The sequence below is a fragment of the Amia ocellicauda genome, chromosome 8, assembly GCF_036373705.1.
Source record: "Amia ocellicauda isolate fAmiCal2 chromosome 8, fAmiCal2.hap1, whole genome shotgun sequence".
In the NCBI taxonomy this organism is placed as follows: Eukaryota; Metazoa; Chordata; class Actinopteri; order Amiiformes; family Amiidae; genus Amia; species Amia ocellicauda.
Window position 1 is genome coordinate 2,411,120 of NC_089857.1, and position 13,471 is coordinate 2,424,590.

Consider the following 13,471-nt stretch of genomic DNA (forward strand, 5'->3'; position numbering starts at 1 on the left):
TAATTAAAATACAATAATTCCATTGGAGTGAAATTTAAGTTTTTGAGTTAACAATATTTCAACACAAGATTCCTATTTTTTCAAATATATTAAAATTGCTGTATTATGCATTATTATTTTATGTTTTAGTTTTCAGTATATTAACAAATAATTCTCATCAGATGATACAGAGTATCTCATAAATTAAGGAATGTACATGATTTTTCCTGCTTCATACATTTTGACAGATGAACAGCACAATATTCCATTAAATTGAAGCTAAATTAAATTTCAAGTTGAAAGAGACTCTCGGTTCTCCATGCTCTCTCTCTCTCTTTCTATTACTGTCTCTGTGTGTCTCTGCTAAAGGAACTCATTTAATTAGATACAAGGCCTGTAGCAAACAGCTGCTAGTGATGTAATTCAACAGCCATCACAGAACTGAGTATTGTTTGTGAATTTAAAACCATTTGGGTTGCAAAAAAATATTCTTATATACAATTTGCAATCTGATTTACTTATATCAGGATTTTATATTCTTATTTTTATTAACATATCCTCAAGATCTCTCAGAAGCAACACATTCTGTTTTATACGTTGCTTTATTTCATTGGTGTGGTATGTTGCATTGCAGTATCGTTTTTGGCAGTCTTGCGTGTTTTGCAAAATTGCATCTTATGTCTGCACTTAAAAAGTATGTATGGATGTGTAACAACACAACTTTGACATATGAGCGTTTCTCAACACATACCATTGAGTTAAGTGTCTCTATATTGAGGTCTCTAATGTATCTACATCATTTTACATCTGTTAACTATTTATATAGATCACCAGGTTCAGTGAAAAATCACAGGCTTTAAACTTAAGAACCCAACTGAGCTGGAGACAGCAGCCAGAACCTTATTTCTGGAGTTTACTATTGGCATCAGGATCAGGGTTTCTTTAGGGAATATACTAGGAAAGATGTTTGGGAAATTATACAATTCCCACATAAATACATACATACAATTGTATAGAGGTTTTTATTGCTTACTTATTGTTTCTCAGTTACTAGCGTGATTGCTACATGGATAAAACCAAAATGTGAATGAAGAAAACAATAAGTATTTGAAGGCATTCGCAAATGTATATTTTCTTTACTTCTTTGAAGGACAAGTGAAACACCTTTAACAAACTGACATAACTGCGCAGAAAATAAATCGAGAAACGTTTTTCTAAAATAAGGTTGCTGTTGTTTTCAAATGATTAATCTTTCCTGTTCATTCACTATTATTATCATCAATATTATTATTATTATTATTATTATTATTATTATTATTATTAGTAGTAGTAGTAGTAGTAGTAGTAGTAGTAGTAGTAGTAGTAGTAGTACATGGACACTTCAGGCTCCATATATATATAATATTCAATAATATAAATATTAGCTGTACCAAAATATTAAATCTTCTCCACTGGTCCCATAACTGTTGCTTCAATCAACTACTGTCTTCCCAGAGCCTCATTTTCTTCATACAGTGTAGTTCTACTTTTAGAACTAGCCCATTATTTTAGTTCTAGTTCTACTAGTTTTTTGAGATAGCTTGAGTACACCCCTCAGTTAAATGCTGCCCATAGAATTATAGAGAATTATAGCGTTTTCTATATACAAGACAATGGAACTAAGGTCAAACCCATTGACTGAATATATATAAGCTCTGGAAGCTTCTATTATCAAAAGTATAGTAATACAATTAGAACAGATAGAGAAAAATGAAGAAAATCAGGATGATTCTATTTTGGCAGTACAATTGTAGGGTCTGGAACCATAACATGTTTGTTTTTTGTTTGTCTGATTGTTTTTAGTGTGTATGTATTTGTTATGCTCTTATATACCATTAACCAATAATTGTATGGTCCTGCAATTGTGTACAGTCTTGCTGTGAAATAGGACCAATATGAGCTGTGATGAATGATGTATGATATGGAAGGTGAATGGATGGAGTTTTTGGGTTCAATTCTTTATCCTTCATTAGGGGAATTAGTGGATATTAAGTGGATCAAGTACCTTAATCAAGGTCACAACAGCTACACAGCAGAAACATAGGCATATTAATATGTGCTCCCTTTTCACTTGCTGGGCTTTTTGCTCCAGGTCTCTTTCATTAAATTTTCCATAGGGAAGCAAAGGGGAGGGGGTGATATTTTTTTGTGTGAGTCAGAGGCTGTGTAGGAGGCTTGTTGCTAAGAAAAGGTCAAGGAACCGAATCAATTGACGGAGTAAATGAGCTCTCTAGATAAGCTGGGTCCTCTGTCTGCTTTCAGTGTCTGGAGTCTCTACACGCTTACATTATGAGACATGAGCAGCATGCAGTCGACAAAGCAAGAAATTCACCAGGCATGATACTGCCAACACAGGACAAATCAGAGCGGTACAAGAAAGCAAATAGATAAGTGGACACACACACACTAACAGCACTTTAGAAGAGAAATAACCTTGTGTAACTAGTCTCCTGGGAGGCACAACTACAATTCAGGTCTTTAGACAAAGAGTCATATTCAAATGTTCAAATTGTTCTGCTAATTTACCAGTTCTCACAGCAATTTGAAAAATTAATTTGGCCAGTTCCTGTTAAGTCTTATCTCCAGAGGCAGTGAATGTTCATTTCTGTATTAATTGTTCAGTACCTTGAACACTCTGGAACCCTGACTTTCTTATGAAACCTAAACACAGAAATGCACAGCACATTCTGTTTAGGAATGTATCAGTTTATGTATGGCATGTAGAATCTTTGAGCATTCATCATCCATTATATAGTGCATATTAACCATTATTTAATATTAATGTTCACCTGTATGCAAATATGTATATATATATATAAGAGTGTTGGCCAAAGATGGTCTAATTGTGTCTTATACATCAATTTAGACATTGTGAGATTTTGTTTGTGTGAGTGTTCTCAACACATTTAAATCTACTAAATTACTGTTAGGCTACATAAAATATACTTTTATAATTTTAACAGCAAAGCTTAATGGATTTATTTTCTTCTCACATAAAATATTTATATTGGCCCAATACATTCTTCTGCATTCTCCATTCTCAGTCATAAATCAACTATTATAAAGGAAATTAAGCAAACATTGTTTACTGAAAGTTTAAATTGGTGATTGCTTTGAAATGTTGTGAGATTCAATCAAACAATTATTATTTCTGAAAATGTAATTATAATCCATTGCATATGGTAAAAACAATTAGAGACAGATATTTATGTATAGACTATAGAGTATAGACTACAGAATGAACATTAGGCCCTTGATGAAAGTTTTATTACAAAAAGGCTGAAGTATTGTACAATGATAAGGGTAATGAGATTGCATAAAATGCATCTTTCAGTAGCAGACAGATTATTAAAATAACACTTTTATAATGTGTATGTGGTTTTTTAATGTATTCCAGGGAGATCTGTAAATGAACACATTTTTATGCTTAATTATGAATTAATTAAATTATTATCCATAATGTAGAAGCAAACTTGAAAGTTACAGTATGTGCACAATTACAGCAAGTAAAATGTATGATGAAGGGCCAGGCAGCTTCCATGAAATATCTTTTGGATTGGAATTATGTCACCTTGGAGGTGTCTGATTGGCTGATTCACCAACATGAGAGTGCAGCAATATTCTTCATCCTCATTGCACCAGTCAATCAGACTCACATGTCTCTAGCCACAAAAAAGGTCAAGCGTGGGCCTTACTATGTTAGATCAGTACTAGTTCAAAGAGGTCAGAGGAGTTCTTTAACCAGCCTGGTACCATAGTATCTTATCACTAATGATCTTGTTCAAGCCATGGTGCTTGCTTTTGTTTCATTTTTAGCCCTGTGTTTTAATGTGTGTAATCTTTATTCATTTTGTTTAATGTTAAACTGAATTTCTTAACCATCCCTGCTCCCTATGGTCCTCCCTGTCCCAGAGCTGAGTTCAACTACTTTTCTGAATCTCTGTAGTAAGTGATACATTTATTATGTATAGTGTGTTTCACATCCTGTTATGCTATCATGGTATCCCTGTTGTCAGATGTTTGTGGATATTCTCTGTTGCTTGGATGCCATGAAGAGTTCTACATATTGAAAATGTTAGTTCAGCCATTTCTCTACTCACTCTGCTGCATTTGTTATGAAGGTCAACTGTCTTTCCTTTCTATAGGAAGCTTAGCTTTAGCTTTAGCTAATGAGAGGCATAAGTCTGAATGCACATAAGTTAAACAGAGAAAAAAGAATTTACTGTTTCAGACGTATGGAGGGTAATCTGTGCCAAAATTAAAATACAAATAGATAAATATAATAGGAAATAAATAAATCTATAAATAAATAAATATTCAATCAAATAATACAGGCTACATGAACACCATTATACCGAAATGGTCATAAATTATGTGTACAGTTCATAAACAGAAGAGAAATGTAATGATAGACATCATCCAGCCTCACCGGATTTCCATGGTGGGGGACGGTGTGCCTCATTGGACCCTCAGAAGGGGCTGTTATCAATAAATATAAGTAAATAAATATACATATTTTGATTTATTTCCTTTTGAACTGCATTTATTTATATATTTATTTATTTATTATTGTATTTATTTATTTCATATTTTATTAATTTATTAATTTATTAATTTATTAATTAATTAATTAATTTATTTATTTATTTATTTGGTTATTTATTTATTTATTTATTTATGTATTTATATTTTAATTCTGGCATGGATTACCCTCCATACAGACCTTCCTCAGTGATTGGTCATATTTGGATAAGAGAACTAATAATTAAGAGGTAATTAATGTTACGATTCCAGTCCTTTGTAATTATCTACAATGGCATTTTCATTGTTGTCAGTTTCAGCTACTGTCAACATGCATGTGATCAGAATTGAAATGTACGCCTTACAAATTGTGAAAATGTTCAAATGTCCATTGCTGACAAATCCACCTACAAATCACAGGTGAGGGTTTTTAGGGCGTGCAGAAGAAAAAAGTAAAATCTACTTTGTACATTTCAATTAAAACTGGAAAAATTGACGTGTTCTAAAACTTTTGTTTTTGTAGTTTATATTTTAATGCATTTTAATGTGAGGCAATGAGGCATTTTGTAAGGAGGTGTAGACTTCCTGGGTATATATACACCGATCAGCCATGACATTATGACCAGTGACAGGTGAAGTGAATAACACTGATAATCTCGTTATCATGGCACCTGTCAGTGGGTGGGATATATTAGGCAGCAAGTGAACATTTTGTCCTCAAAGTTGATGTGTTAGAAGCAAGAAAAATGGGCGAGCGTAAGGAACTGAGCGACTTTGACAAGGGCCAAATTGTGATGGCTAGACAACTGGGTCAGAGCATCTCCAAAACTGCAGCTCTTGTGGGGTGTTCCCGGTCTGCAGTGGTCAGTACCTAACAAAAGTGGTCCAAGGAAGGAAAAGCGGTGAACCGGCGACAGGGTCATGGGCGGCCAAGGCTCACTGATGCACGTGGGGAGCGACGGCTGGCCCGTGTGATCCAATCCAACAGACGAGTTACTGTAGCTCAAATTGCAGAAAAAGTTAATGCTGGTTCTGATAGAAAGGTGTCAGAACACACAGTGCAATCCAATCGAGCATCTGTGGGATGTGCTGGACAAACAAGTCAGATCCATGGAGGCCACACCTCACAACTTACAGGACTTAAAGGATCTGCTGCTAATGTCTTGGTGCCAGATACCACAGCACACCTTCAGAGGTCTAGTGGACTCCATGCCTCGATGGGTCAGGGCTGTTTTGGCGGCAAAAGTGGGACCTACACAATATTAGGCAGGTGGTCATAATGTTATGGCTGATTGGTGTATATATGTGTGTGTTCATTTTTTGTTCATTCATCTACCCATAATTGACCAATTGACCTTCACCTGTGTAAAACTGGGGTGATTCACATGATTTCAGGATAAATTCAGCAGTTCCTGTATCTCTCTGCTGGGTAGTGCATTTCAAAGGAAAGAATCAACCATGAGCACCAATGAGCTTTCAAAAGAACAAAGGGCAAAGTTGTAGAAATGTACAATTTGGGGGATGGGTATACAAAATATCAAAGGTAGGCCTATTGAATATGCCTTGGAGCATGGTTAAGAAGATTATTGAGAAGTGAAAGGTGTATGTCACCACCAAGATCCTCCCTAAATCAGGCTGCCCCTCCAAAGAAGGAGACCAATAACAACTAAGATAAGAGAGCCCAATGACAACTTTAGAAGAGCTATGTGCTTTTATTGCCAAGAGTGAGATGTCAAAGTGTACTCATGAAAGCCCATCTTGAATCCCACTTGAAGAAAACACAGGAGATTCTGTAGCCATGTGACAAAAGGTTTTGTGGTCTGACAAACTTTTTGGCCTAAATGCAAAACTTTATGTTTGGCACAAACCCAACAGAGTGAATCACCCAAAGAACAACATCCCTACTGTAGAGCATGGAGATGGCAGCATCATGTTATGGGGATGTTTCTCATTGGCAGGGACTGGGGCACTTGTCAGTATATAATGGAAAATGAATGAGCAAAGTACAGAAGAGTCTTGAGGAAAACCTGTTGCCCTCTACAAGAATGTAGAAACTAGGAATGAAGTTACCTTTTGACATGACAGCGACTCAAAGCACACAGCCAATGCTAATTGCACACAGCTGTAATTGCTGCCAAAGGTGCTTCCACCACTATTAACTCAGGGGGGTGGAGACTTTTCCAATATTCATATTTCAGGTTTGAATTATATATATGCAACATTTGTATTATCATTATAATTTTGTTTACATTTCAAACATTTACCCCTCAACAATTTGGAGTATGATGTGTACATAAGTTGAAAATATCCTAATTTAAATCAGTGAAACTCTGAGGCACTGACACAACAAATTGTGAAAAAAGTTCAAGGGGGCATAGACTTTCTATAGTTCCATAGGCACTATATATATATATATATATATATATATATATATATATATATATATATATATATATATATATAGATAGATAGATAGATAGATAGATAGATAGATCTGCAAAGCACGGAATATGCCACTAGATGGAGCAAGAAACACATTTTATTATTTTAGTCAGGACAACTCATGCAATAACATAATGTGTTACAATTATTTTACACGGTCTTATGGCTTTGTCCTCGTTTTCAAGGGGCCCCTGTTCACAGGTAAATTGGTAGCATTTGTCTGCATGTGCAGCGGCAAGCTGTCGGCAGGGGGCAACACAGATTCAACTCGCATATTGGCAGCAGAGCTCTGGTGAGGAGATGAATGCAAACATATGGACGCTGTTTTGGGTGAATTTAAACAAAGAAAACTTGCCTAGCCAATCATTGACAGTTATGTACTTTATCCTGCTGTATAGTCAATGTGTTTAATGCACTGGTTGCTGTGAGTTTCATGATTTAACCATTGCTTTGCTAAGTGGTACAGCACTACAATAACATATATTAATACTAGATTTAATTTTGTAATTGATTGTGTTGGGATATCAGTTTTGTAGTATTTTTATGAATATGACTAACACACTACCACCCTGATCCTGAATTCCTCCTGTATCTCTGCATCACATCTTCAAACACTCCTGGCTGTTTATTGTGTGTGTGTGTGTGTGTGTGTGTGTTTGGCTCAGGTTGCAATTCTGAGTTAAATGTGAAGAGCTGCAGGATGTGAACATGCAAATGTTCCCCTTTACTCCAGAGATTCTTATCCACAGATGAAAGTATCTACAGGGCTTGCATGTCACTGTCAAACAAGCTAGAGCAAAGAATGTGGAGAGTTATCAGCGGTGTTGGTATGCATGCTTTTTTTTTTTTATTGGATAAGAATTCACAATGTTCTCATTCAGTAAGAATGCATGGCTTCCTTTTTCTTTTGTTTATTTTTTGCTGATTGCAGTGTTCTTTTAATATAATTATTATCATGTTAAACCATCTGACCAAGACTCAGATACTTTAGTAACACTGTGAATAAGTGGTTACAAAGGCTCCATGAAATTACAGAAAGTAGTCTGCATGTAGAATAACTGTGTCTGTTGAGATTCATGGACTCTCAGTAACAAGGGGGGGACCACGAGATGGACAATAAGAGGATCTGGGTAGATGCGTTGAGGGGATCGCCTATGATGAGGGCAGCAACAGACTGAGGGAGAGCCTCAGGCGAGTCACTGTAGCCAAACACTAGTAGCTAGCTAGTGATGGGTGCTGTCCAGTCGCCCGACACAAGCATAGGTACATTGAAAGAATCCCAAAATGCGCTCAGTTAGGACAAAAGTCAGGATCCTCCAGGGTTCTGTATTTGTGGTCAGGCCCGAGGCAGGCAACTCACAATATATGTCCATATATATAAGTGGAAATAATACAACAATAAAGCAGAAAACAGATGTGGTAGCAAGCTCAACAGTGTGCTGCAGGCAGGTAACAATTGGCGCTGGCCAGTGTGGGCACCAGGATGACCTGTGACACTCCAACCACTGAGAAGTGTCACCAGAAGCTAGATTTTTGCACTAGCAGTACAAGGCTAAAATTGTACTGCAATTATTTAAAATGAAGAAAGTGTCCTTGAGAGGTCCAGTCAAGCTTAAAACTTGAATCTAAATTAAAATGTATGGTAAGACTTGCAGTCCATCAACAATCCCTAACTAACTTGTTAGAATTAGAGCTATTTCGTGAGGGAAATGGGTAAAACTTACACCATCCCTGGTAGAAACCTATCCAAAAAGACTCACAGCAGTAATTGCTGCCAAAGGTGCTTCCACCAAGTACTGGCTTAGGGGGCTGAATATTTATGCAATCAGTTAATTAAAAACATTTATTTGTGTACATTATTTGTAAGTCATGGAAATGTGACATTTTCGGCAGGGACAGTATATATGTATTGGATTTCACCCAACCCATAGAACAAGCAGGAATTAGAAGTGGATATAACAATGGATCATAAACAAGTTATACAAGAAGTACTGGAAAGATCAAGAGCTTCCTCTGTGCTTTGTTCACTGTGCGACAGCATTTTATTCAATATATACAATCTCAGTCATCAGGGCTCTGAGGAGACCTATATAACTATTATTAAATATATCCACCACTAATCAATGAAGACACTGACAAGATCAAGATCTGCGAAGGAGTGCATCAAGGAGACACAATCTCTAAAACTCTTGATGGCAACTCTTGAATTTCTTGGAATTGACTTTGGACTGGGAATAAAAGGAAGCAAGTTAAAAGGAGGTTATTTTATTTTTATTTTTAATGTATTTGTTTTTTCACCCCCAAATATTTTCCCACATTGAAAGTGTGGAGTAGGCTGTGTAAAGCACTGGGGAAAAATCTCATTTAAATTTGTTACGATTTCAGGTTGTAACACAACAAAATATGAAAAAGTCCAAGAGGGGTGAATACTTCCTATATGCACTGTAAAAGCCCAGTGTTTTTCACTGACATTGTACAATTTAACTTAGATAGAAAACCTGGCATATTGGCTATCAGTGTGTAGGTGGGGTTTGTTTATCACCTTACACACAGGCTTTATAGACGGTTCTCCAGGTCCCTGGTGTGCATTGAAAACTGAAGCTGCTGAGTCATGTTTCAACAGAGCGAGACTGCCCTGAAGTGCTGAGTCATGTTTAGCAGCACAAATGGCCTATGTGCATTCCTCCTTTGCTGTGGCAACGCCTAGCCTAGCTGAGTGCAAGAAGAGTAAGTCTGTGGGAGTCTGTTCTTCCTTTTGCTAAAGAAAAGGCACAGTATGGTGCAGAGTGTTTATAGCTATATGTTTTTCCAAGATGACATTCAGGAGTCTGTCTTTTTAATACATACATATACTGTCCAGTATATTTACATTAATTAAAACTGTATATAACACTTTTCATAAAGGAAATATACATATATAAATCATTATACTGTGTAGTACAGTATGTCTCACATCACACATTAAACCTGTCCTTTACCTGTCTGATACCAATGCAGGCTGGATTTCTGTTACTGCTACCTTGCCCTCCTGTATCTCTTTGTGAGATCATATCTGGCCTGCAGATGCTTAAAAATTCCTGGCCTCACTCCAAGAGCTCGCTTAGTTAAAAATGAACACAGTGCAGAGCCCTTTCAAACTAGAGGGAGCAGCCAAGCACCCAGCGGAGCAGAAGCAAAGACATGCATTTGATAGATTTCCGCACTGTTTCTTCGACCTACTTAAGTTTGTCTCAATTATTTCAATAATTCTGTGTGTTTGCTCTCCCTTGTAGAAGGTAAAAATACTCAGTGGAGTTCCCCAGTCTCCCCGGCTCACATATAGATGATTTGCTTTTACTGTGGTTTCCTATGAGTTTACCATCCATTTTATTGTGTTTTTCATGAATTTCCCATGATGAATAAACCTTGGAGAAGTTCAGTACTTTTGCTTTAGGTGGGTGTTTCAGTTGTCAGAACTCGTGTTATACATTATATATTTTTGTTACTACTACTGGGAGTTTGCTTTTCCTTTAACAGAGAATAAAAAGTGAGTGGAAACCAGGGAGAATGGTCCACAGTGTACTGAGCTGCCAGGAGAGCCAAACATGTTTCCCAGATGCTTTCCCTCTCGACATGAAGAGTCTGCTCTGAGTGATAGCTAAACCACAGAGTTATCAATCACAGCTTCTTGGAAGGAGTGACTTTCATTCTCTCCACAACTGAGCAGTATCTCTCCACTTAACTTTCTCCATATGAGCTTCTTCACAGGGCCTGCACTCTCAGTGTGGATTCTTAGGATCTGTTTGCAAAAGTTAAAATAACTATGACATGTACTTGCTTGGAAATGCTGCCTTTTGTTGTTCAGACACAACATGCCACAGTTAAAACGGTTGCTGTATAAGAAAGCCACAAGGTATTAAAACTTCTGAAAGCAATGACTTACACATCTGACAGATTAAGCTAGTCTCATCATCAAATCCCAAACAATTTTTTGTTCTATTTTTAGGGAGCAGGCTGGGTTATTTTCACTGTCTATAGGCAGGTGTTGCTTTATTTTAAAGGGTAAATAGCACCATTTCTAATATCACGGTTATCTATCAAGTCGAGATTCTTAACCAAGGGGGATGAGACATTGCACGTTACCATGGGGAACTCACTCAAGCTGCTTATAGGCCACTGTGTGCTGTTACTTAGCCAAGCTATCCTACTCTGCCTGCTTTAACTAGTACGGTGTACAGCAACTTAGTCACTTTTTGCCATTCAACAAGGACTCCCGTCAGACTCACGTCACTATTTTCCCTCAGCTGTAGACTTACTCATATGATTATCTAGCTAAGTGTGAGTTAGCATACATACAGCGGCTCTCAAAAGTATTCACCCCCCCTTGGACTTTTCCACATTTCATTGTGTTACAACATGAAATCAGAATGGATTTAATCAGAAGCTTTTGCCAGTGATCAACAAAGAAAATGCCCATGTCAAAGTGAAAAATATAATCTGCAGAATTGTTCTAAATTAATTACAAATATAAAACAGAAAATAATGTAATGCATAAGTAATCACCCCCATCAGTCAATATTTGGTAGAGGCACCTTTGGCAGAAATTACAGCCATGAGTTTATGTGGATAAGTCTCTACCAGATTTGCACATTAGAAATGGGCAGGTAAGACTCAGGTGCCCTGCCCGTGCCTCCACTGCCAGAGATCCAACACGCCTGGGATAGGCTTCCTCCCCCCTCCCGACTAAGATGGAAGAGAGCAGTAAGTCTGTCCCCGGGAACCCCTGCCCCCCCCTTCACATTTGGTGCAACATCTACTGGACGCTAACATCTCCCAACAGGTGGGTTCGCTGCTCTCCTCCTTCTCGACAGCCTGGGTCCACAGTATCCCATACCCATTTGGGTAGTATTCTTAATTTGAAAGATAACGATACTTTGCAAATGCAATCCTGGTTATCTGAAAAAGAGAATATTACACAAAGGCTGCGAGGTAAAGACAATGAGTTGCTGTGTGCTGTTCTAGTTACAGCCAGAGGGAGGGTCTGCCTGAGTGGCAACATAGAAAAATAAAAAATCTGTCATGGGATCCCCATAGTAACATACAATGCTCCATCCCCCTGTGGGTGGAATTCTCTTTTTGAGATAACCAGGGTTGTTTTCGCAACCTATCTTTTTATTCATCTTTATGTGTTGTTATAGTATATAACTAAGAAAGTTTCAGTGTTATAATGTACACTACCGGTCAAAAGTTCTAGAACACCCCTATTTTCCCAGTTTGTATTGAAATGTAAACAGTTCAAGTCCAGTGAATAACCTGAAATGGTACAAAGGTAAGCGGTAAATTGAAAAATAATGTACATTTCAGAGTTATATAGTGTGTTACTACACCCTCTTAAGCATTATTTGTCAGTGTTACACGCAGTTCCTGTGCATAGAAGTTACACTGTATTCCTACAATGCCCACATCGTTTGAAAGCTTATTCTCTTGGCTACCAGCACGTTTCATTCTCAAACTCATCCAATTTACAGTTTAAGTGTCGCCCACCGTCATTCAGAGCCCGGGGGTTAAACACGTAGTCCGCTCCGGCAGGGGGGGTTGTCTCATTCAGACGGTCACAGATCACTCAGTTTCGATCAGATTTTTTTGCCTATAGGCTTGTTTTGTTCAGAACAACCTAACGATTAATCCAGTATATTATTTGATGTTCTGTCAAGCACAGAGAAGTTCAGATCCATTATAAAAACCAATTTATTCACATCAGAGAATGCTTCACATCTTTTGGTGCCCTACCAGAGGGCTTTGTCAGCTTAAGGGGTTACAATTTGTTAAACAAAACAATTGCATTATTTATTTTTTATCTCCAATTGTTTATTTGTTCAATGCTTTAATTTCAGAGTACATTGAAACATTAAACTGCATAAATGTAATTAAAAACTGCAAAAATGTATGTGTTCTAAAACTTTTGACCGGTAGTGTATATGTAAGAAATAAGTAAGAAAGTTACCTTGCAAACACACACTGTACCATACATTACTGTGCATTAGCCAATTCATACAAACCAGTGTAGGCAAGTGGCATGATCAAGTGATGTAAATGCAATGTGATCAGACTTTGTTTTTTTTTCCTGTTTTGAATGTGTGTTAATTTTCACAATCTCCTTTGTGGATAAATCTCCTCTGTTGTTGGAAAGCAGAAAGAAATAGTAGTTTTTACTGTTTTTCCCACAGCTGTGGAAACAGTGACACTTCATGTTATCTATATGGAAACTATAATTACTAAATAAGACCATAAAAGTTCCAAAAGCTGTTTATATGAAAAGTCAGTCTGGAAGAGTGGTAATGTATCTTACTTATACACTATAACAACACATAAAATGCATAAAACCTTGATTTTAAAAATGGCGCTACTTACCCTTTAATTGGCAGTTTTTTTTTAATAAATTCTAAATTCACTTACAGGAAGTAGTCTGTATAACTTACGCAGGCATAATACTAGCTCTTTAAGGAAGGAC